Genomic DNA, 25,449 nt, shown 5'->3' on the forward strand with positions numbered 1-25,449 from the left:
TCCTACCTTTACATCCGAATGAAGATATACGCTACGATATTATCATGCTGATAGCTAGGTATTGCTTGTGGAAGCTGCGTATGGCAGACAGAAATGAAGAGCCATTGGCGTCGCCCATGCAGTATTTTAAAGTAGAAATAACGCAGCTGAAGCTATGCTGCATGCAGCATTTGGAAGCACCACCGTGGTTAGAGCATCTGTGTGAATCGCTGTCCTCTATGTAAATTATTACTCTCTGTGTGTGACGTGTTTAACCTGTGCATTGTGTACCATGTATTTTTTGTATCCTGTGTGTATGTAAATTTTTACTCTCTGTATGTGACCTGTGTAACCTGTGTGTTGTGTACCATGTATTTTTTTGTATCCTGTGTATTTGGATGCTACGGTGTGCATCATTCATTCATCATACATCACTCATTAACACTGTACAGTCATCGCTTATTTTAATGTTTGTAAATAAACGTTATTACCTCGTGAAAAAAAAACGTCCGCTATAGCTCAGTGGCAGAGCACTGGTCTGGTTAACCAGGGGTCGTGAGTTCAATCCTCATTGGTGGCTTGTCTCCTGTAATTTTTTTTACGAAGTTTATTCGTTTGGTGATGATGCAGCGATCCTGAACGAACAAAGAATGACATTCATTCCGGTACTGTTATATGCAAATAGTAGACTGGTTAGGTGTTCGTCAAGGGAGGAAAGAGTTGTTAGAGAGGGCCGCTATAGCTCAGGGATTCTGCTTCCGGCTGCGAAAGTGTACGGACGCAGGAAGATGAGCTCCACGGGGGCGGATGTTACGGCTAGGCCTAGCCGGCTGAACCAAGGTATATCTAAACTGGTAGCGAAAACTAGCGAAAATACCAAATCAGACCCATCGGCAAGGCCACCAGCAAGAGGCGCGAGCGATCCTGGGTGTTGACAGTAGAGGTACGGTTGTAAACAGAAAAACTTTGCAACATGGGCGTCGCTTGTGTGTGTACTAATAGGTTATTCATAATTTCAATGTAGAAAAAACTTTCTGTTGCCCCGCTCGTGCACATATACGAGATCATCTACCACTCAGTACATTTCCGTATCCTGCTCCTTTGCGCATGTGTCACAGTTGGGGGTGTTTATCCGTGCGTCTCTGTATCCGTACCGTGTGTCCGTGCATTGTAATACGGAGTTCGTACACTTTTTGGGTCAAACAGGAAGCGACGTTCACAGCACGTCTCCGTGCTGTAGACCACGATTAACACGTGTAAACAGGTGAATATAATGCATCCCCTGTTGCTGGGCCCGCGAATAAAAAGATTTCGTCATGGGACGAGCGGCCATGATAGTGTGAGTGTTCGCAGGAACCAACTGTGCACCAACCATGTCGTGTTTTGTTGCAATGGACCTATAACGGCCACTCATTGAATAAATGCAAATGTCTAATCACTAGGTGTACGTATAGCTTTGGGTGAGAAATGGGCCTTATGTGAGCCTTCCTAATTTCTGTATGGTCATCACGATGCCTTTCTGTTTGGAGTTGTCAAAATCTGTAATAACCGTATGTATTTGGAATTGATATGATTCATTAAACCTGATATGCTTTATTTTTCTGTGTTCTCGTCTGGTATTGTTGACTGGGCGCGGAAAAGGGGATACAGAGCAAGCTAAGTGGGCCAATGTAAACGTGCATGGCTAATTATGCACTAATTATTATTCATACTAATGACGTCATCTCTGACGTCATTTATTTACAATTGTAGTAGTCCGCGCAACGGATGGATGGCGCTGACCGTCTCAATCATGGCGTCATTCTGAAGACACAGGGGCCTATGGGAGTTGCGCTACCTGTTTAAATATACCTTGGCTGAACGACGTACAGACAAGTGCTCAGGATACCTCCGAATATTGCCTAATTATGCCAACGGTACCAGCGGGAAAACTGTCCTATAACACGATTTTCCTACACGCGGACCCACGAGGAAGAAGGAAGACCCTACAACGTGCAGCACTTCGGTGATGCTTCGGTGATGCTTCGGTGAGCTCCCGTGGCTCAGTGGTTAGCGTGCTAGCCATATCACGTCGAGACTGGGAGGTATCCGGGTTCGAATCCCGGTGCCGGCTGTGCTGTCTGGGGCTTTTCCTGGGTTTTCCTCAGACGCTTTCAGACATATGTCGGCACAGTTCCCCTAGAAGTCGGCCCAGGACGCACATTTCCCCAGGGCGTCAGTCGTGACGTTGACCACATACGTGAGGCCGACAACGGCAAGCCCTTTCACCATCACCACCACCACTTCGGTGATGCGTTACGTGACAAAGTCAAGAAGGAAGACGTAGCAGGCTTCGGTGTATACCAATTCAACCATATGTGGACGATCAGCTTTCATGACGGCGTGGCGAAGGACAACCTAAAAGAACTGCAGGTGAAAGATCATCGACCCGAATGTGAAAAGTGTCTGTGTCAAGATGCACTCGATCTCGAGGAATATTCCTGACCAGGATGTGAGGCGAGTGTTGTCAGTCTACGGTAAAGTAAAAGAGGTGAGTCGGCAAAAATGGAGAACTTCGTTCTTTGAAGGCATTGAGTCGACTACGAGGGAAGTAACGCTAGAAATGAAGGAAAATATTACTGTAGATGACATGCCTCATTTGACGTTTATTGCGGGTTGCCAAGTCCTTTTAGAAGTTCAAGGTCGTCCCCCATTGTGCTTACGCTGTAAGCAGGCAGGGCACATTAGGAAGGCATGCAACACAAAATGGTGCAGGAAATGCAGGCGATTCGGCCATGAAGAAGACGCAAAGGAATTCGACGATGTCGTTAGCCACGCAGTCAGACACTCAGCAGGAACTTTACTCTGTTTACGGAAAAAGCCAAACATGATCTCGATTCACCATGCAACCGATAATCAAGGAAGAGCAGCGAAGCTAGATGTCCTCATTGATAATGAAATGTGGTGCTTTATCGCCGTGTATACCCCAAATAACGTTCAAGAAAGAATTACGTTCTGCGAGGCCTTGAACAGTCATGTAGACGGATGCAATAACATATTTTTTTTTTTGGCGATTTTAACTGCACCTTAATGGACAAAGACAGAAGCAAAATAGGGCAGTGCGCCGATAAAAGCGGGGAAGCCCTCCTGGCCCTGGAAGCCCTCCTATGAACAACAGCATGATAGATGCATTTGAAAGAACGGCAAGCAAGGCCCAACGATATACGCATTTCCAAAAGGGCACATATCTAGGTTGGACCGGGCTTACACAACAGCGAAATGTACGAAGACAGTGACGATGTATGAAGTGCACGCGGCATATTTCATGGATCATTGTTTAGTAAAGGTAACTCTAGGATATCAAGACCATTCAACACTCAAGCGACAAGGATGGACGTTGTGGAAGTTGAACGTCAAGCTGTTAAAGACCAACCATTTATTGGCGCAGTTAAAGACAGGATAGTAGAGCTAATATCAAGCAAGGAGTCTTGGGTTTCATCTTGGGAACAGTTTAAACAACGTGTTCGGTTCATTGCGATAGAAAGAAGCAGTGTGCTAGTATATCACGAAAAATGGAGAGAGAACGAATTAAAGAAGCAGCTAAGCAACGTCATGAAATTGGAGTGTGAAACTCCCGGCACGTACTATAAGGAGATGAAAGATTTTAAGTATGAACTGGGACTTATAAACCATACAAAGTACGAAGGAGCACGAATACGGTCTAGATCTCAGCAGTATTTGCCGGATGAAGTACCGAACAAAGGGTACTTTCGACAGGAATTGTACCACGTGAAAAGTAAGGCAATACAGGAAATTTAAAAAAAATGGAATTGTTCTACATGAGGAATCGGAGATACATAAATGCTTCGAAGAATATTATGCAGACTTGATAGGCAAGGAAAATAAAACGCTACCCATGGCAGCAAGCAAAAGAATGTGTAATCTGCCACAACTGACAGGGGAAGAGCAACAGATATTAGACAGGCCGCTTGATCTGGAAGAAATAAAGGAAGCCGTGGTGTCCCTAGGAAGAAACAAGACACCAGGCCCAGATGGACTAGGTGGTGAATTTTACCAGATGTTCGGCGACTTTTTATCTCCTGTACTTCTACAAGTTTTCAAGGAAGCTGAAGAAGAAGGAGTGCTCCCCAGATCGTTTAGACATTCGCATACTATACTAATACCAAAGAAGATTTCAGAAGGAGCGGTGCCACGAGTCAGATTATAGGCCAATTACGTTGTGCAATGCGGACTATAAAATCTACGCGAAAGTGCTGGCAGTTAGGTTGCAGAAGGTTATCCCAAACCTTGTTGGGGACCACCAGACGTGCGCGATCAAAGGCAGAAATATTCAAACAAACATTCATGTTATGCGCACAGTGTTGGACATATGTACGCAAGAAGGAGATCAAGCAGCGGTGTTGCAGGGCGACCTTATGGAAGCTTTTGACAGGGTCAGACATGATTTTCTGTTTAATACTCTTCATCAAATGAACATTGGGAGACGTTTCATTGATCGTGTTAGATTGTGCTACAAAGAAGTTGCAACGAAGTTGGTGATCAATAATATGTGTATACGCGCGATTCAGCTGCGTTCATCTGTTCGCCAGGGATGTCCGTTATCGCCCCTACCCTTTTACCTTTATATAGAGCCGTTATGTCGCAACGTTCTACATAATACGAACATCAGAGGCTTTAATTTGGAAAACTGTGAAGTGAAAGTCCTAGGGTACGCGGATGACCTGACGTTTGTAGTTTCAGATAAGAACAGTGTTAAACACGTGCTCAAGAAAATTGAAGAATACTGTGAATTATCAGGAGCATCCCTAAACAAAGAAAAATCTATAGGAATATGGGCCGGCCAATGGGGAACAACACCGGAAGAGTTTATGGGCATAAAATGGCAATGCAAACCAACCGTTTATTGGAGGGTCCCACTGCAAGAATCTAGAGACACCAACAGGATATGGACAGAATTGTGTAGAAAAGTAAGAACACATGCGAATGTATGTAAAGGAAGAGAGCTGTCTATTTTTCAGCGTGCCAGTGTATGCAATGTGTTTTTGGTGGCAAAACTCATGTATTGGCTTCAGGTGCTACAGTGTTCGAGGAAACAGGTCCAGCAATTTCATAGAATCTTTGCAACAATGATATGGAAGTCGAACTTCGAAGCGATGCGAAGGGACAATTTCTTTAGGGCTGTATCTCAAGGAGAAGTTGGACTGCGACATCTGTTTGTCACGCAAGTGATTATGAGACTGTTCTTCTACCGGAAATGCAGTCACCCAGTGATACGAACAATGTTGCAGAGCATAGGATACTTGTACCTACCAGAAATTGTTGTTGCTACAAACAGGCGGGTCTTTGCACTAAATGGGTTTTATAAGGCCCCTCTACAGACAAATAGCTGCGAATAGTCCGGGAGCTGACATCTTATGCCGGGTAAAGAAGATGGCAATCAAGCCAAGGATTAAAAGGTTTTTCTTCAAAGTCCACACGAACACCTTGCCAGTAAAAACATGGTTGCAGTCAAAAGGCATATTTGTCCCATGGTCCGTCAACTGTAGGTATTGCAAAGAACCTGAGACCATCGAACATGTTTTTATGTACTGTACGGAGGCCCAGTTTTTCTGGGATGATATAGGCAGGGCAATCAGGAAACGACTGGAGCTAAATCCGCACACCATTCGTTATTTGCCACTACAGGAAGAAACAGGCCCACGATACGATGTTCTATGTGTAGTAGCAATGTTCTGTTTGTGGAAAGTTGTGGTTGCCTTAAGAAACGAAGAGCCGGTTAATGCTCCGATGATGTACTTAACGCAAGGACTGTTAGAGATGAAACGCTATTCTGAGTTCAAGGGTCAGGTGCCCAGGTGGTTAGAAAAATTTTGTTGTCAACTGGCTCCAAGCCAGAGCTCAGTCCTTTAAAGAGATGTGTATTTTTAATCATTGTTGCATGTCACCTCTGAAATAAAAAGGTTTAAAAAGAAAGGCCTGTGGCGCAACGGATAACGTATGGGGAGTGTTGCGATGAACTAAGGTGGAAAAGAAGGGCCAAAGCAGGCCTAGTTTTGACTGCGTTTTTATCGAACTGTGACGAGAAACAATATGTTTTCGAACATTTGTTGCCAATAAAAAAAAAAAAAAAAAGGCGCAACGGATAACGTGTCTAACTACGGATCAGAAGATTTCAGGTTCGAATCCTGGCAGGCTCGTGGGATTTGTTCAATTTGGTCTTTATGACAACGGTAGTGTAAACGATATATAGATCCCGCATTTACGTTTTCCTATTGAAGTCTGTGGCATACGGGAGAGCGGTTGTCACTGCGGGTAGGAGAACGCAGGGTTAAAATCCTGGCAGAGATGTCGTGCTTTGTAATCCGGTCATATCCTGCTCGTGAAAGAGCCTTCTTGGAGATGTATTTGAGAAGTCATCTGAGCTGTGCACAGTGATTTTACGAGAATAAAATGGCTGCTCCACTCAACATGTGGGCCTGTGGCGCAACGGATAACGCGTCTGACTACGGATCAGAAGATTCCAGGTTCGAATCCTGGCAGGCTCGTGTGATTTGTTCATTTTCGTATTTATGACAACGGTAGTGTAAACGATATATAGGTCCCGCATTCACGTTTTCCTATTGAGGCGTGTGGCATACGGGAGAGCGGTTGTCACTACAGGTCGGAGAACGCACGGTTAAAATCCTGGCAGAGATGTCGTGCTTCGTAATCCGGTTATATCGTGCTAGTGAAAGAGCCTTCATGGACAAATATTTGAGAAGTCAGCTGAGCTATGCACAGTGATTTTACGAGAATAAAATGGCTGCACCGCTCGACGTGTGGGCATGTGGCGCAACGCATAACGCGTCTGACTACGGATTAGAAGATTTCAGGTTCGAATCCTGGCAGGCTCGTGGGATTTGTTCAATTTGGTCTTTATGACAACGGTAGTGTAAACGATATATAGGTCTAGCATTCACGTTTTCCTATTGAGGTGTGAGGCATACGGGAGAGCGGTTGTCACTGCGGGTCGCAGAACGCAGAGATGTAGTGCTTCGTAATCCGGTTATATCCTGCTAGTGAAAGAGCCTTCTTGGAGACGTATTTGAGAAGTCATCTGAGCTATGCACGGTGATTCTACGAGAATAAAATGGCTGCTCCGCTCAACGTGTGGGCCTGTGGCGCAACGGATAACGCGTCTAACTAGAGATCAGAAGATTTCAGGTTCGAATCCTGGCAGGCTCGTGGGATTTGTTCAACTTGGTCTTTATGACAACGGCGGTGTAAACGATATGTAGGTGGCGCATTTACGTTTTCCTATTGAAGTCTGTGGCATACGGGAGAGCGGTTGTCACTGTGGGTCGGAGAACGCAGAGTTAAAATCCTGGCAGAGATGTTGGAAGGGAGTTGCCTCAGGACAGAAGCCGCCGATATTTCGAACAGAGACTGTTCTTCTTCTGGGCACCGTCCTCATCATTGGCATGGTATTTAAAGGGTTAGGTGTGACGTGTTTAAAGGTTCATGCGAATTGTGGGTCAACGGCCGGGATGGAAGAAAGGTTCCGTACGGGTTTCTACGGCCGGAGTGAATGGCTGCTTTGTTAGAGTGTGGAGGGGATTATGTGAACGTAGTGATCTAGGCTACAGACCGGTTACAGAAAAATGGAAGGTTCACGAACACGTGGACGAAACGGGACAACAGGCAAGAATTGGCAAGCATAGCGAAAGATAAGGAGGTTAGTGGTTACGTGGGGAAAATTTTGTAATACAAAGTTGTGGCATGCAATAAAGAAAGTAGAAAGCAGTGGCCATGCTGAACATAACAGATGATAATGGAGGTAGAAGGGAAAAGCATATTTTATTTGTGAAGTGTTTCTAGGGTGCCTTGTGATTTGTTGATACCGGACGGATGAAGAGCGTTGAACTTGTATATGAGATAAGACTCCCTATCACGTCTGTCACGTGTGGATCTAAAGAAGAAGCCCAGAAGAAGAACAGTCTCTGTTCGAAATATCGACGGCTTCTGTCCTGAGGCAACTCCCTTCCTACATCTCTACCGGTTCGCTGGATTTCTACCCATCTATGGCAGAGATGTAGTGCTTCGTAATCCGGTTATATCCTGCTAGTGAAAGAGCCTTCTTGGAGGAGTATTTGAGAAGTCATCTGAGCTATGGACAGTGATTTTACGGGAATAAAATGGCTGCTCTACTCAACGTGTGGGCCTGTGGCGCAACAGATAACGCGTATGACGACGGAGCAGAAGATTCCAGGTTCGAATCCTGGCAGGCTCGTGGGATATGTTCAATTTGGTATTTATGACAACGGTAGTGTAAACTATATATAGGTCCCGCATTTACGTTTTCGTATTGAGGTGTGTGGCATAGAGCTGTTGCGCTAAAGTTTGAGGAGGGTGACTGGAGCGCCTCTCTGACCCCTACCGTCGGAATGCTACAACACGCGGCCGCTCACGCCTTGTATGCATAACTGATAGCAACGGGTAGGACCCGTCAAAGAGTCCGCCGTTTTCTTTATTTTGTTTTTTTTTTTTTTCGAAATTGAGCTCTACTGTACTTGAACCGAACTCTATTAAAAATTGCAAACTACTGTTGTGTCGTTCGGTGCCATAGCAGCAAGAAGGTAGCTCTTGCCCGCCCAAGAAATGTCCCCGACTGGCAGCGCTATTCCGGCTGCAGGCGGCGGTATTTTTGTTGTACTGAAGGGCTAGCTAATTCCTGAAATATGAAGCCCTGAAATAATTATTCCTCACTACTGCCGTCGTTTACCATTTTCAGTCATAGACTTGCATTGCGGCTGTGTAATACCCAAGTATAATTATTGTAGTAGACAAATATCGGCATCCGTTCTAATGGAATAGAACACAAAAACTTTGACGATATATACATTTCGTTTTCTTGTATTTGCTTTGCATTTTCCAGCTTTTTATACTAAAAGTCGACTGTGCAGCCGATGCCTTGGATAATTGTCGCTGTGTGACAGTAACATCCCGAGTCTAGGGACGACGAAAACAGACACACACAGACACAGTTTGGACACATCTGTATGTGTCTGTTTTCGTCGTCCCTAGTCTCCGGGTCTTACAGTCATGAATTACATTCACCAGCTCACTTGTTTTAAGCAATTATTTCATTGGGTCACCGTCACCAGAAACCCCATATATATAAGTTTTTGTTGTCTATAACTTTTTGTTAAACATGCGTACAGAACCAAAGCTTGTGCACATATAGGGTGTTCAAAATTAAGCTTTCACTAGCACTTTATAAATAGGCGAACAAAAGAAAACTGGCTGCTATTTTTCTGTTCCTTGAGTAAGAAACAGGTGCTACATAATTAGCAGCACCTGTTTCTTCCACAAGTAGCGTAAAGTTATCATCCAGTTTCCTGTCATCGCTGTGTTTTTGAACACCATGTTTATATTGAACCTATATATACTACCATTTTGAATTTTGAACACCATGTATATACGAGGATATATATTATATATGTATATATAATAGCGGATTCCAAATTTAAATAGTCGAGAAGTTTGCTCAGGCTGCATGGCTGTGCCCGAAAACTCTTCGAAATCATCGGTACTGCGTTGACCAATGGCTGTTTATTCTTTGTTCATGGTAGAGTCGTGAACATTCCGCACGCGGGGAACATAACCAGAGGTCCCAGGAAAGAGCAACTATTTGGGTGTTGAACCATAAAACAGTTTGCGTTTCATTTAGGTGTCGTGTTATTATTGTTCAACTATCTTCAATTAATAACGGCGAACGTTTTGTTAAGTCCCCATTGAATTCGATAAGTAACCTGCGAATTAATCTTTGCCTTGTTCTTGTTAAGCCTGATTTTTCTCAGAATGAAATTTATACTTTGGCACCCCCAATGCACCAGAGAAGCACACTAAACACTTTAAGAAACAGCGTCATTCGCGACATACACGCGTTCTGTATATGTACATCGTGCTGCACATTGTACACGTGTTTGATCAACTTTCTTTTAAAGAATTTACCGATCTTTTTGACTTTTTCTCTCCGTAAAGCAGATGATAAACGATAATGCCACACCAACTTAGCCAGCGTAGACTGAGTGTCGTCTGCTAGGGAGCGGCCGTGTGTTGAAAAGGTCGCCACGAGCGGCGCTGACACACAAGGTTTGCAGCGCCACCTGGCCCAGCGCAACAGGTCTATACGGCAGAGCGGTTGTCACTGCGGGTCGGAGAACGCAGGGTTAAAATCCTGGCAGAGTTGTCGTGCTTCGTAATCCGGTTATATCCTGCTAGTGAAAGAGCCTTCTTGGAGAAGTATTTGAGAAGTCATCTGAGCTGTGCACAGTGATTTTACGAGAATAAAATGGCTGCTCCGCTCAACGTGTGGGCCTGTAGCGCAACGCATTCTACTTCCGGCTGTCGTTGGAGTACGACGTGTTGAAATGGGCTCCGCTGGAGTCGGGTGGTGCACGATTCATCCACTCTCATGTCACCCGTCTCGTTTCCCCCGTGCCGTTTCCCCCACGTGTCAAGTCCCCAAGTGCCAACTTCCCCGTATCGATTCCCCCGCGTTTCCTCCCCCGTGCGTGGCCTTTGTGAAGGGAAAGCGCAGCTCTACCTTGTGCCCTCTCTCCTCTGTGGTGCATTTTGAATTGCGCCGTGAGTCATCTGAGGTCATCAAGCGCCACACAATTCTGCCTTTGCTAGGCGGCACACTTCAGAATTCCATGAGCACCTTTCCGAGGAATTTTTGTCCAATCATATTAAGGGAGAAACATGAGACATCGGGCTTAAAAGGGATACGGGAAGACCGCGAGTTCCGTTTGCCATGGAGATCCTCAAGAGTCAGAGAGGAAAAGACACAGCCATACTTCATGGCTACAGGTTTAACTTGCAGCGTCGGAACAAAAACGGAACGACTGCGTGGCGATGTTCAAAGTACTACACCAACGGCTGTGCAGCCACTATGACGACGGAAGGCAGGACCATCGTCAAGAGGCCTGGTAGGTGGCATTCTCGTAATTATTTGGTTAGTGTCAATGGTACGCTGTCAGCTGTCGAAGACATCATCATAATTAAATTTCTATTAGGGATTGTTTCCACGATCTTAGACGTGCGTAGCTCATGGACTTCTTGCCATTGCAGGGGTCCACTGCCACGCGCCAGACGCTGCAGAGGTTGAGAATGTTCGTTTCACAAACGCCGTGAGGGAGCGTGCACGAATCGAGCCCCATGTCCCAGCTCCGCAGATATACTCCAATCAAATTGTCAGCATGGCGACTTGAGACGTGAGTAACATTTCAGATGCAAATAGAAATTCGCTCCACTATTAAGTCTTCCTACTGAAACTTACTACTGTCGCTGTTTATAGCAAGGTATTTGCTTCTAACATTGAACCGCTACAAAACGCAAGGGCTCATTAGGAGACATGCGTGCTTCAAGCTGAGTCAGCTAGCTTCTGGTTCCTTTCAAAGTGGACTCATTCTCTCCAGATCCTCTATGCTCTCACATATGTCATATCTTCAAACGTTCCCAACGTCTACGGCTGGCACGTGTGTGCTAAATATCTGTGCGAATTTTGTGCGCAGGTGGCGGATGAAACTCTTGCCGATATTCCCACGTTCGAGAGCTTGAGGAGCACAATATACCGGGAGAAGCATAGACACCAACCGAACCTGCCCCGGGTGGCGGCTGACGTACAACTAGAAGGCCCGTACACTCAGACATTGGACGGGCGTCATTTTCTGCTGTTTGACATTACGATCAGTGCAGGACGCATCTTGTGCTTTGCGACGCGAGAAGGTTTGGTGCACTTCTCTGAAGCTGGCGAAGTGTTCATAGACGGCACTTTCTTTTCCTGTCCTTCCATTTTCTTTCAAGTCCTAACCATCAGCACTGTAAAAGACGGGTACAGCATGAACGTTGCCTACTTACTTCTGCCTGGAAAGTCAGGAGACGTGTATATTGCCGCCTTCGAGCGCTCCGCTGGCTGTCTTAGCGACCACAATCTGCAACACACGGTGAAGCTTGTGCGGACAGACTTCGAGCTGGCGCTAATCCAAGCGCTACTCTACGTGTTCCCTGCCGCGAGTCACAAGGGCTGCCACTTCCACTTTGCACAGGTGGTGTGGAGGAAAGTACAAGAACTTGGGCTGTGCAGTGCATATAACGACGATGCAGAAGTGAGGATCTTCATTAGGAAGGCCATCAGCCTAGCGTTTGTCCCTGTGACATTCGTTCGCGTTGCCTGGAGCGGACTGAAGGCAAGACAGCCGTCGGTGCCGGGAATTCCAGCTTTTATACTGCACATTGAAGACGTCTGGATGATGGGCGTCTTCGATACAAGCAGTGGAATCATCATAACAACCGCAGTGCCCGGACAAACAATCAAAAAGAGGCTTGGCACAGGTAAGCGATGTCACGCATTTTGTCTGGTTTCCGGAAGAATAGTCCTGTGCTTTTGTTCGTGAACGTGATTCAGAGCTTATCCTTCCAGGAAGATTAACAGCATGCTTAGGAAGGCGCATCCCAATATCTACACGTTCGTCAACCTCATAAAGAACGACGAAGCAACAAGCCGGGTGGCCCTGCTACAGCTTTCCAGTGGTGGCAGAGCACGAAAACGAATGAAGAAATGGGAAAAGAAGGACGAAGACATCAGAAATTTGGAGGAGAGCCTGAGCCGCGGGGAGATGAATCTTGCCGAATTCCACAACAAAATTCAAAAATTTTGTGGCATATAGTCATATGAAATTTATCCCGGCTATGCAGTAGCCACGTGTTTTGTAATAATAAACCACGAAAAAATGTTCACCTGTTACCATACCATCCCAGTGTTTTGTAATAATAAACGATGGAAAAGTGTCAACCTTTCTTATCATTTATGGGTCACTCTACCCAGGCGGGGGAAAAGCGACGGGTAAATTGGGAACGGGGGAAATGAGCCCGTTGTTTCGTGGCGGGGGAATCGGTACGGGGGACTTGAAATCGGGGGAATCGTGCTACAGCCCTGGAGTCTTACCTACGGCTAAGCCTAACCGGGTTTTCGGAAAGTCTAAATGATTCCGTTTCAAGGTTAAGCGAGAGGTATGGCTGGATGATTTCTTCAAGGATGTGGAAACTACCGTACCGTGACAATGAAGCTAAAACACGGGGTATCAGTGTACAGTATACCACACCAGCCGAGAATCCTTGGGATCTTGACGCTTGTCTCAATCGCAGGACGTCCACCGTTATGCCTGATATGTCGGCAAGTGGGTCACATCAGACAGCAGTGTAAAACGCCAAGATGTCAAGACTGCAAGCGTTACGGCCACGACAAAGACAACTGCTTGAAATCGTACGCTGACAGAACTAGAGTGGTACTTGAAAACGCTACCGATGAAGACCATATTATGGATGTAGCAGAAACAATGTCTACATTAGAGGAAGTAACGAAGGAACCTATACAACTAGCAAGTGCGGACGCTCCTTCGGAGAAAGCCACTGACCAAGTTGGCGGGAATGAGCATGAGGTGACAGATGAAGAACCGCTACAAGTTTTTATTGAGTACACTGGAGGAGATAACAAGGGGAAATGCCCTTTGGAACTTAACAGCCAGTCCCAAGGAGCCGGTAAAGAGGTGGAGAGGCTTAGGGAAGAGGAAACCGACGCTCCGCCACCAACCGTGGAGGCGAAGATTTCGAATCCGTGGAAAATGGCGGGTGGAAAGCGGTTAAAACAGGTGAAGCTGAATATTCCGTACGTCCCTAGGGATCGAGGACAATCGCACAGTCAACCAAACTAATGTATCAGGAGCTAACTGTCGCGACGCTGAACGTTATCAGCCTTATCACTCGTAAAAGGAAATTGTGGTTACAGGACTTAATGTGGGAGAATAGGATTGACATCTTGTGTGTACAAGAAGCCAAGATTGAAACAGAAGCACAAGAAGAACAGTTGATTGCTTTCTCCAAGGACAGCTATCGAATCTTCCATTCAAGGCCAGTAAAGGGGAGAAATGACACAGCCGTTTTCGTACGGAGGAAAAAATATTTATGGGTCGTGCCCGAGATAGACATGGAAGGCAGAGTTACTGCCGTAGATTGCCTTATCGGGTGCGAACTTATCAGAGTCGTATCTGTTTATGCACCCGACGTGGCTTCAGAGCGGAAGTTCTTCTTCGAATATTTGGAACGCTTCCTAGAAATCCCAGCCAAGATATTTCTATGCGGCGACTACAACTGCGTGCTGTCGCAGAAAGATAGAAAAGATAAACTTAGGATCAACGATAGCAGTACAGCTGTACTGCTATGGGCCTGTTGCTCTGGGCCAAGTGGCGCGAGTGAGCAGCAACATCAGCGCCCCAAATCATGCAACACTCCCCAGTTTGGCAGACGACGCGGCACTTTCAAGTACACGGTTTCGAGTGTTTCGCGCTTTTCAAGAAGCACCGCTTTTTCTGTTGATTTCCTACAGGTTTTGTAGCTTCCTTGGCACCATACCGTTTGACACACCATGCAAAACCCGCTGATGGAACTCTTTACTGTTGGGATCCACGGCCGTTTGGGCCCGAAATGGCGCTGTGCAAACTTCACTGCAACAGCCCTATACATCGTACTAAAGCTCCAACGCACTAAAGCTCTATTTGGAACCGCTCTGTAGGAATATTATAGAGGACAAAAGCATTCGGGGATTACAGAGTGAAGCGAGTGAAACAAAGTTGCTTGCTTATGCTGACGATCTGGCGATCATGTGCGTCAAGAGATCAACTTCAAAAGGTTGTACTACACATCGAGGCCTTTAGTGCAGTGTCCGGGGCTGCGTTGAACCTGAAGAAGACGGAGGAGTTGGCTTGGAACATGGGAACAGCACCTTAGATACTTCTTTGGAGCGAAATGGAGCCACACATATCAGGAGATATCTTGAAATCAGCTTTGTGGAAGACAGAGCTGCGGAAGACTCCTGGGAAACGAAGCTACACAAGTTCCGGGGAGGGTAGAACGGGAAGAGACACCTGCAAAAGTTTTTTTGAGTCTGGAACGAAAATGCACCCGCGAGAAACAGGTGACGCAGATTTTAAGAGAGGGAAATACCTTATCAGACGCCGACAGCATAGACGAGGCTTTTATAGAAGAGTACGCCCAATTGTTTAGCAAATTAGATGACACTTCGGGTGGGAAAAATGACTTTCAAAGTGTATTTCGTCACATTCCAGAATTAGACGAGGACCAAACAAGTATAATGGATGAACCCATCACGGTACAGGAAGTGGAATGGGCGATTAAAAAATTGTCCACAAATAAAGCGCTTGGCATTGACGGAATCGGGCCAATCTTGTACAAAACATTCATTCGTGACATGGCGGTCATCTTAGCGCAAGTGTTTGCGGACATTCATAGACGTAGAGTGTTGCCACCTACAATGCGCAGAGCATTGACTGTGCTTGTTCCGAAGAAGAGTGAGACTGGCGCGATGAAGGAAATTAAAGACTACCGCCCGACTAGCCTCCTTACAAGACTATAAGATTTTGGCCAAGATCCTTGCACGCCGTCTAGGAGCCAGTTTATGTCGAGTAATTGGAGAACACCAAGCTTACGGGATAAAGGGAAGGTCCATCACGAAGAACCTACACATAATGAGAACAGTCTGGGAAACGGCAACGATGAGAGGGGATCCTCTTGCTGTGCTTCAGGTTGATCTCAGGCAAGCTTTCGATCGAGTGTCTCATCCGTACCTCTTTGCCCAGTTGAGAAAGTGTCATGTTGGAGAATATTACAACAGTGCGCGTGTGTTACACAGACATTTCAACTTGCCTTATTATCAATGGTAGAAGAACGCGTGACATAGGCCTGGCAAGGTCAGTAAGGCAAGGATGTCCACTTTCGCCAATATTCTTCGCTCTCTATTTGGAACCGCTCTGTAGGAATATTATAGAGGGCAAAAGCATTCGGGGATTCGAGAGTGAAGCGAGTGAAACAAAGTTGCTTGCTTACGCTGACGATATGGTTTCAACTTCAAAAGGTTGTACTGTACTACACATCGAGGCCTTCAGTGCAGTGTCCGGGGCTGCGCTGAACCTGAAGAAGACGGAGGGGAGTTGGCTTGGAACATGGGAACAGCACCCCAGAGACTTATTGGGAGCGAAATGGAGCACAGATATCAGGAGATCATTATCACAGATATCAGCATTCCTGTTGTCTTGGGTAGTCACGAGCAAGCCCAGCACAAGAAGGACAAGGCTACTTTCTTTCTACGCGGAAATAGCGAAAGCACTGGATTTCTTTTCGTCGCGTTTCTCTTGGGAGTATCTACACGGAGTGAAAAAGAAGGTGCTGTACTGGGACGCCGTTGACCAGGTCTTCCCGCTACCAAGATACCGGCAGCTCACACCGCAAAATTTTAAGGGAGACGTGCTTAAAAGGATCAGGAAAATGCCCGTAACCATAGGTATGAAAAACACGTTCATCATGTTTCACACTGAGACATTGACAGTGAAAGAGTGGCAGGAGAAGAAAGGTTTTTCAATACCATGGACTTCTCGCTGTGACCACTGCTACGTAGAAAGAGAAACGCTTCAGCGTGCATTCATATATTGTCCAGGAGCCATTCAGTTTTGGGCTATCGTAAAGGAAGTAATCGGCACGGACGTAAGGTTGGAGTGGCAACAATGCAAATTCCTGGAATTTGAGGACATTAGAACGGAAACACCCATGGATATAATTGTGGCTATAGGTATCTACGCCTGGTGGACTTACCACAGGGACTTCGTGAGATGCGAACCGAAACCGCGCAAACCCAGGGCAACCTTCTTACGCCTTATTCGATGGACAGCTGAAGTCGCATGCGCCCGGGCAAGAGGAGACGAGGAATTTTGGAAAGTCATGATGCTGCGCTTGGACAAAACTAGCGCCAAGAGGAGTGCACACAGGTACCAAGGCAGGGCATGGCCTAGTCTAGCTCAATGAAACACGCATGAAGTACCCATAAATTGAGCTTGTGAAGAAGCAATACGCAGTGAATCGAAGGCGCCTGTGTGAAACAATAATAAAGAAGAAAAGTAATGATTTATTTGACTAAGAGCAGCAAAGTTTTAGTAAAGCGTTATCCATGTGCTCGGAATGAAATGGGCATGAAATCACCCCATTTACGACGTATGAGAAGTGTTTTGACACTGTACCTACTGTCAAGTCGCTCAAGAATACGTGGCGATCGTCACGACAAAAGATGGGTGCGTCAACCAGCGAGCTCCCTCCGCAGACAAACGCCATTGAGGAGCAGGTGATCGGCGATACAATTGTCCCTGCAATTCCCAAGAAACCGACACCCGGTCTTCGTCAGGTTCCACTGGAGTACAGCGAGTGCAGAGGCATCTGTCATTTCCAAGTGGACTAATGTCAAAATGCCCGGCGGTGCACAATCATCATGAGCGATCAGATATGATAGGCTTACCTGAAAGTGTCGTCGCCATCAGACTCATGTATTTATTTCCCCTGTTGGCCATGGAGGCAATACAAACGGGAGGTTAGCATTTCGTAGCATAATGTTAACATAGCAGCATACAACCACATGAAAAAAATGTGCAGATACGTGGAGGTAAATAAACAAGTACATGAAACATTTTGGTCAACTGGAGCAAACAATGACAACACGTACAAAGTGGAAATTGAAAAACGGCAATGCAGCGCAATGGTCATGCCAGCCAGACGCGTGAGCCTTCCTCCTTCATCTCCCCCTCTTCATCCCTTCCCCCAGCAAAGTGTCGCCAGTGTAGGCATGCAGATCGCTCCAATTTCCACGTCACCCCTCCGCCCGCAATGGTCGCATAAGCATTTCTTAAATTGTTTGGCATCGGTAATGGAATGCATATAAGCACTTGAATTAACGATCCTCTTAGGTATTATTATGATAATCAATTTTGTGAAACAAACACTCACAAGTTATTATTCGGCCAGTGGAAAGCAGACGCAGATGTACGGCAACATGAAAAACTCAGTGCGGCACCCCCCATTGTTCTCTATGGAACCCCGCTTCATTATCCCTGATGTTTTGCACATGAAGATACGAATAGTCGAGCAGCTTCTTGAAAACCTGCTCTGGAAATGCAGGACGTAGACACTGCTAATAGAGTGCGCGATTCAAAACGAAAAGACACGTCCGTGAGGAAACTGGTGGACATTATAAAGGAAACTGGCGCGAACGTCAGACTGCTCACTGACAGCAAAACGGAAGTTGCTTAATTCACATCATTAACAGGAAAGGATGTCGATTTACTTCTTGATAATCTGCCACGCCTTGTGACTCCAGTCCTTTCCTCAGACACCACAGATGAACTAGTACACTTGTGGGATCTTTTTAGACGTGTGGTAAAAGAATTTGAGCAAGATACTGCAGGGAAAGATCTGCGTCAGGAGACCTTAAACATCCTAACTATGTTTCTAGATCTAGGAAACAAATGCAAGGGGTACGGACAGTAGAGCGTGACCCCGTATATACATGTTTTTTTTTTTCGCATTACGCCGCGATGAGCCACATGCAGCAGCGCTGACTAGGATGGCCTTCTAGCCAAGGACTAAAAAAAAAATTGTGTCAGAGAACCTACATCATCGGCGAACAAACAAATGGGACGCAGCATGGGATGGGCCAAAATATGTTAAAGGATACAATAAAATTCATCTGCGCTACAGGCTAGGAGATATCAGAAACGTGACGTCATGTACTGGGAAGAAGATGGCACCCAAGAGGAAAGAGGCCAGGTTTAAGTGTCGAACCCAACCAGCGCGTGTCACGCATGTTAGATGTGAACTCTATGACACGAGGTGAGCTAAGAACGGAAATCGGGAACGACGTCCAAAGATCCAGACGACGGCAAGCTGAGGCAAATGTTGCGTCACAGCTTGAGTAACGTGGTTTGGAGTGCCCCCGATTATTTTGGCTTCAACGTTAAAAGGAGGACATTGTGATCGCATATGCAGCCATGCGAAGTTTTTCCCAACATGAAGACGTCACTAACTCTTATGTGTAAATCAAATGTTCATCGTGCTTCATTCGTATTTATTCAACTCATGCGTATTAGCAATCGATGCTACACAACTGACTTTTACGTGGTGCACGCAGTTGCTTATCAACCGGTCAATAAACTTTTCTTCACACCTACAGAAACAAAGATGATCGAATGAAAAAAGACGCGATAGCGAACAACACAGTCCCAAGCAGTCTGCTGAAAGCGCGAGCATGTACGTCTGGATCAAGATTGTAAATCTTCAGAAGAACTACGCTGATAAGACAGCACACCTGCTAGAACCCTCTCCACTGACGAAAAGAAAAGCAAGGAGTACGGCTGTCGAAAAGCACGCGGCATTAGGCTGCAGTAGGGATAGATTTGAGCCACTACGGCTTTGGCTGTATTAAGTATGGAAAATAAAAGACAGGAAAGCAGAACGATATATTTTCTTTACTTTGCTATTTTTTTTTCGTTGTCTGAAATTGCGCTTATTTTGACAGACTTTGATAGATAGAACAGAAAGTAGCCACAAAATCGCAAATGAAACTCAAACAACAGAGGTCGTGACTTCTTAACGTTTTTTGCAGTTTCGAGGTGAACGACATATCTACAGTATCTAAAAAATGCAGATGACATTCACAAGGCAACGAGCATTATTGTGATCAAAAGAGAGCAGAGTAATGTGTTATAATACAAACGGAACACGTGACCGCCTTTTGCGCTTTCCTCCCTAGAGAGAGGCTCCTGCGTTCGCGAGGAAGCCTGACATCCTATAGCTGTATCATAAAAAATTGTCTTCAGGTATTAATAAGCCCCCCCCCCAAAAAAAAAAAAGAAAAGAAAAATGGAAAAGGAGAGAGCGAGAAAGAAGAAACGAAACCGGCAGTCTATACAAACAGTGTGTTCATCCACTCGGAGTTTCGGAATATATAGATCGGTTTTATATAGATGAGAGTCCTACTTCCCTCATCTTACATGCGTATCCGTATGTTCTCTGCACTGCCGAGCCTTCAGCCTTCAGCATTTTTTTCGACACCATCTACGTCACTGTGACATATCCACGCCAACATTCACTCAACTTATAGATCTATCGTGCCTCAAAATACCTTGTTTCTACAATCAAACTGATTGTTGGTTCGTTAGTCAATTTTAGTCAACTCTTTTATTTGTGTATGTCTCAAGTTTTGCAACCATGTCATTTTTTTAGTTTCCTTTTTTGTGCGCTATTTCATAAATACGATTGTACATTCCGTCTACCCGAACGAGCCTCGAATTCTTCCGGGAGTCAGTATGGAAACACATGAGGATATATAGGTTGTCCTTTGTTAGGTGCCACAGTTGTTATTAAAAATTTATGACAGCCCCGGACGTGCCGTTTGGGCGCCTAACATACCTGGCCTCTCGGATATCTTTCCTAGCCGGTCTCATCAGTGTCGATGGCTAACTAAAATGGTATACTTATTCAGCTTCACTAATTTTCAAAGAGAAGAGGTTGACCGAATGACAACATTGAATCCCTTGGAGTCATTGACATTCTCTATGACCGACACATTGGTGTCTATAATTATGAACCTATCCTCGATAAACTTGGTTTGACAACCCTAGCACATCGTAGAACCTCAGATATCACATTTTCCTGTGCAAAGTAGTACATGTCTCGTCTTAAGCTGTCGTTGGTCTATTTTCTGCCGTTCATTTTAATTCTTTCTTGTGTTTTCATCCTTCGTTCATCATCTTCACATAATGCTCCACGTGTAGTGGGGTAGGGTGCGCACCTCCGCGGTGAAACACTCCATCTCATTGTCATCATTTATTGTTGTTTTTGTTGTGCCGTTCACTCCGACCACACCTTTATTTTATGTTTTGTTTGATTTCTCACAGTTTAGCACATACCAACAGACTTCGTAACAGCCATAATGTACACACGTTTGCTCAACGATGTTAGTTCTCCTAACAGCTGTCAAGTTTTTAGCTTTTTATATCCTATACCCTTACCACGTGAAGTAACACACAAATCTTTGCTGCTCCTATTGTTATTTCTTGGTTGTCTTCTTTATCTGTTGTAGTCTCTTCTGCGGCGAGCCATTTCCCAAACCTGTGCTTGCGCGTGGCCTTGAACGTAGGCTTCGCCGCTACGCGTTCGTGCGGCGACTGAAGGCTCCTTTACATGTTCAAAATTTGGAACCCGAATGGAACCTTGAAGATGCCACTATTCATGCCAAAAAAAATTCTCAAAAGTTTCGTCTTGGTAGAGGCAACATGCCATTAGAGAACGAATGCAAAGCGCTGCCAGCAGAATATGTAGCACGCGCTTTTCGTTCCAGAATACACAGGCTCTATGGGAGCCGTTTTAGGTGAAGCCTGCTTTACGTTTTGTCCCTAATTCTTGGGCATGGGCAGGGGAACACTGCTGATCTTCCCCATGTTAGAAGCGTAAGTCTTTGCAATGTGTACCAGCACATCGATGCTCGCCACTGTCTGCAGAGTAAGCAGGTTCTCAACGGCGCCCTCAGACGGCACGAAGACACACATGCTGCCATCCATATGGAAGCGATGCTTTCTAATAGACTCCTGAGCGGCGGCAGATATCTCGGGCAGCGGCATTTGGATTGACACGCAAGAAGGAAACCCCAGGCTGCTTGTGAGTGAAGACAACAGGTGCGCCTTCTGAGCGATTCTTGTAGGTCATAAGAGTAAATGGATTCCCCTCATTGTCGTCCCCATTCATGACTGTCGGATCCGCGATCCCCGTAAGTGATGACCAGTCGGCCGGGGCCTGACATCATTATCACAATGTGAGGCCTCAGGCTCAGAGTTCTCTGGGCGGCGATCCACCGGGGACAGACTGCGGAGGACCGGTGAGGAGTCCCGCTGGACAGCGGCGGGAGGGCGGTCTTCACTTATCGGTGCCATACGGCAGGGCAGGTGCCCTTCCGTAATATTCACTGTGGATATCGTGGAAGGAGCTAGCAGAGCTGTGGAATACACGTCCGTGTCACAGGAGTAGTAGACGAGAGAGAAAAAAAACGATACAACAACAACAACATAGATGAATGAATGATGATGATGATGAAAACGATACAAATAATTAAGGTTCCGCCTGTTTTCCAGGAACTACATCTGCAAACACAGGATAGCGGTAATGTGAGCTCAAACTGAGTTCCGATGGCTTGCACACCAGCGACTATTTCAACGCAAGACAAACTTACACTCTAACTCGCCTTTAAATCTCGTCGCTCGACCTCAAAACCCGTGACTCTACTTCCAAACCCATCACGCCTTTGCTTTTTTCTTAATAAACATATCCTTCCCCCTATTACGCGATTCCAATATCCATCACTCGAACTCAAACCCGTTACTCGACCTCAAAATCCATCACGCGACTCCAAAGCCCATCACTCGGCTCCAACTTCGAAATCCAAGAGCTGCCGACGTCAACCTGCAATTTAAGATTTCTTTTCGGCCACAGCCGAAGTTGGTTGAAGCCTGTTAGTTGGTGTTGGTGTGTTGGTTGGTCTGTTGGTTGGTGCGTTGGTTGGGAGTGTGAAGTTGTTGGTTGGTTGAAGTGTGAAGTGTGGTTGAAGTTGAATGCATGTGTATCTCACAAGAAAGTTCATGTTTCAATGTGCTCTTCTCTTGTGCTGCAGGTAAGGCGAGGAACAAAGAAAGTCAACAAGGCGTAGTCTAATTGTTGATCTTCCGTGTATAAAGCAGGTAGGTTTAAAATGTGGAAAGGATTAATGATACCTGCTACGTTATGTTATTTACCAGTGAATTTTAGTTTGATTTAAGGGACAGCAGATGGGGGATTTTGCTCCAGGACCCCCACCATTGCAAAGTCTGCTTTTACTTTTATTTCTGCCACTGCAAAATAAAAATAGGCATATACACACGGTGAACTGCTCTCATGTTAGTAAGGAAAAGAATGCTATGACATTGCAGGCAAAAAGGATCCAGTAAACCACATACGTCTGTTGGATGTACAAAAAAAAATCGAAATATATAAGACGGAAGGGAACGTCTAATCAATATCTACTATACGTACAGTTAGTACGTCTGAAACGGTGGAGGTCTATGGAACGTGCATTGTATTCGCAGGCTGCTCTGTACAAAGTATTTACGAACAATCTTCAACCGACACAAGAAATCTATTGGTTTTATAGCTCCACTCAGCAGGTAACCTCGTCATAGACGATAACTTGAATTACAAACACAGTATTTGGCAGGAAGGATGTCAGAAATGTTAGCGTGTAGTTTGGCTCTTCGCAGACGTACAGAATAATTACAGAGACTCATCCTCGTCACCGTCACAAACGTATTAGGCCCCCACTACACTTAAAGAGCGTGCCCAAACTATTGGTATTTTAGTATATCCTCCATCTAGTATGCCAATAGAGGCTACATGCAGTCTCCCCCATCGCAGCTCGGTGAAGTTCGGCTTTTGCGCTGGTCAGACAAGCTTGCCGAACGACGGGAGCCACACCAACAATCACAATTTGTGCTGACTGGGTGGGTGTGTCTTCTCCCGAAATTTGCTTTTTATTAAACAAAGATATCAAATTCTGCTTCAAAACACTTTTCAGTAAAAGAGTTTTTTCCCTGGCTTTTTAAACTCTTTTTAAAGAAAGGATTCGAAAGATTCGAGATTCGTGGATTCGCAGAACCTTCCTTGGATTCGGATTCGGATTCGAGAAATTCTGGATTCGTCCAATCTCTACTAATGAGTGATGGATGATGCACACTGTAGCATCGAAATACAGAGGATACAAAAAATACAGGGTAGGCAACAGACATGTTAAACAGGTCACACATACAGAGCGATAATTTACATAGAGGACAGCGATTCACACAGAATTTCCAACCACGGTGTTGCTTCCAACAGCTGCATGCAACATAGCTTCAACTGCGTTGAAAATACTGCGACTTGAAAATACTGCATAGGCGCCACCAACGGCTCTTCATTTCTGCCTGTCATACGCAGCTTCCACAGGCAATACATAGCTATCAACACGATAATATCATAGGAGCCTCTTCATCCGGGTGTAAGGGTAGAAACCTTATTGTGTGAGAGTTCAGAGAGAGGCGTTTATTCAGCACTTAATGTGTATGTCGTCCCAAAAGAACTGTGCTTCCGTACAATCAAGATAAATGTGGTCAACGGTTTCAGGGACCTTACAAAACCTGCAGTTGGCAGATCGTGGGACATATATGCCTTTCTGTTCCAGCCATGCTTTCACAGGGAGCGTTTATGTATTAAGCTTAAAAGGGAGTGTTTTCATATTAAGCTTTATCTGCATGCATTTAACTCTGTGTAAAACATCCGCAAAGTCCGCACCATACTCCTAAAGACTTCTCTTTGTTTATACTTGAGCTCCAGAAGCTTCACAAAAAAAGTTGACCTGCTGCATTACTTTCTCGACACTTCTCTTATATTTCACCAGGAACGCCACGTCATCTGCATACAATACAACTTTAACTTCAACACCACCTGGCTGAAAGCCATTAACGTCAAACGCACAGATGACGTGTCTACAGAGATGTTCTAAGTACAAATCGAAACGTAAAGGTGATAAAGGACAACCTTACCGGACCGAAGCTCGAAGCGCAGTCGGGGTTACAAGGGATCTATTGACCACAAGGCTCGTCGCAACTAGCTTGTAGCACAGCTCGACGCGATTTACAGACCGATCTCCCATGTTAAGATGACGCAGCAATGCGAACAGATGTGTATGGCAAACTCTACGGAAAGCTTTCGAAAGATCCGACTGTAGCATTGCCACGTGCCCACACTCATATCTGCATCAGTCGAGCACCGTACGAACTAGTTGTATATTGGCTTGTATTGTCCTATTCTTGATGGCACACGTTTGATGTTCCCCTATAGATGGGACAACACAAGTTGCAGACGCGCAGCAAGCACGTTAGCGTAAATTTTGTAATCAACATTGCAGAGAGTCAGTAAGTTAGTAACTTTAGGAGTGGACCCCTCAACTATTTTCTTCGGGATTTGTACAGTATGCGACCTGCTAAAACTATGGGAAAAAAAGCCCTTTTCCTCGACCCCCTTTTCCTTGGCTTCACCATAAACATTAAGTAAAACAGGGGTGAGGAGTTCTACATACTTCTTGTAGAAATCTGCTCCCAAGACATCCGGCCTGGTGGTGCGATTGAATGTTAAATCTTTGATTGCACACTGCATCACTGTATTTCTGTGGTCGCAATGTCCGACCCTAACATTTCTTTCTCCTCGTCACTTTGCTCTGGCACGGGTGCAATGTACCTATTTATCAAATCCTCATAGACTTTTCGTGCTATTTGCCCAAACAGACTCTCATAGTATTCGACGAATATCTCCTTCACTTTCTCAAACTCACTCACGACTTTTCCCCCATGCTCTAAACTTACAATGTACCTACTACGTGTCTGCTTCCTCTCTGTTACCAAATAGCTTTTATTTGGCATTTCATCTGGCAAATATCTCTTTGTTCGACACCTCACTCTTGCACCTTCGTACCTA

The 25,449-nt window shown here is 45.4% G+C and overlaps 1 non-coding gene across 1 annotated transcript; it reads left to right on the forward strand.

Annotated features, from left to right (window-relative positions):
• Positions 1 to 6,451: 6,451 nt before the first annotated feature.
• Trnar-acg (transfer RNA arginine (anticodon ACG)) lies at positions 6,452 to 6,524 on the forward strand. The gene has a single exon. It is a non-coding gene; the product is annotated as a tRNA-Arg (tRNA).
• Positions 6,525 to 25,449: the final 18,925 nt, after the last annotated feature.

The sequence above is a fragment of the Ornithodoros turicata genome, chromosome 1, assembly GCF_037126465.1.
Source record: "Ornithodoros turicata isolate Travis chromosome 1, ASM3712646v1, whole genome shotgun sequence".
NCBI lineage: Eukaryota > Metazoa > Arthropoda > Arachnida > Ixodida > Argasidae > Ornithodoros > Ornithodoros turicata.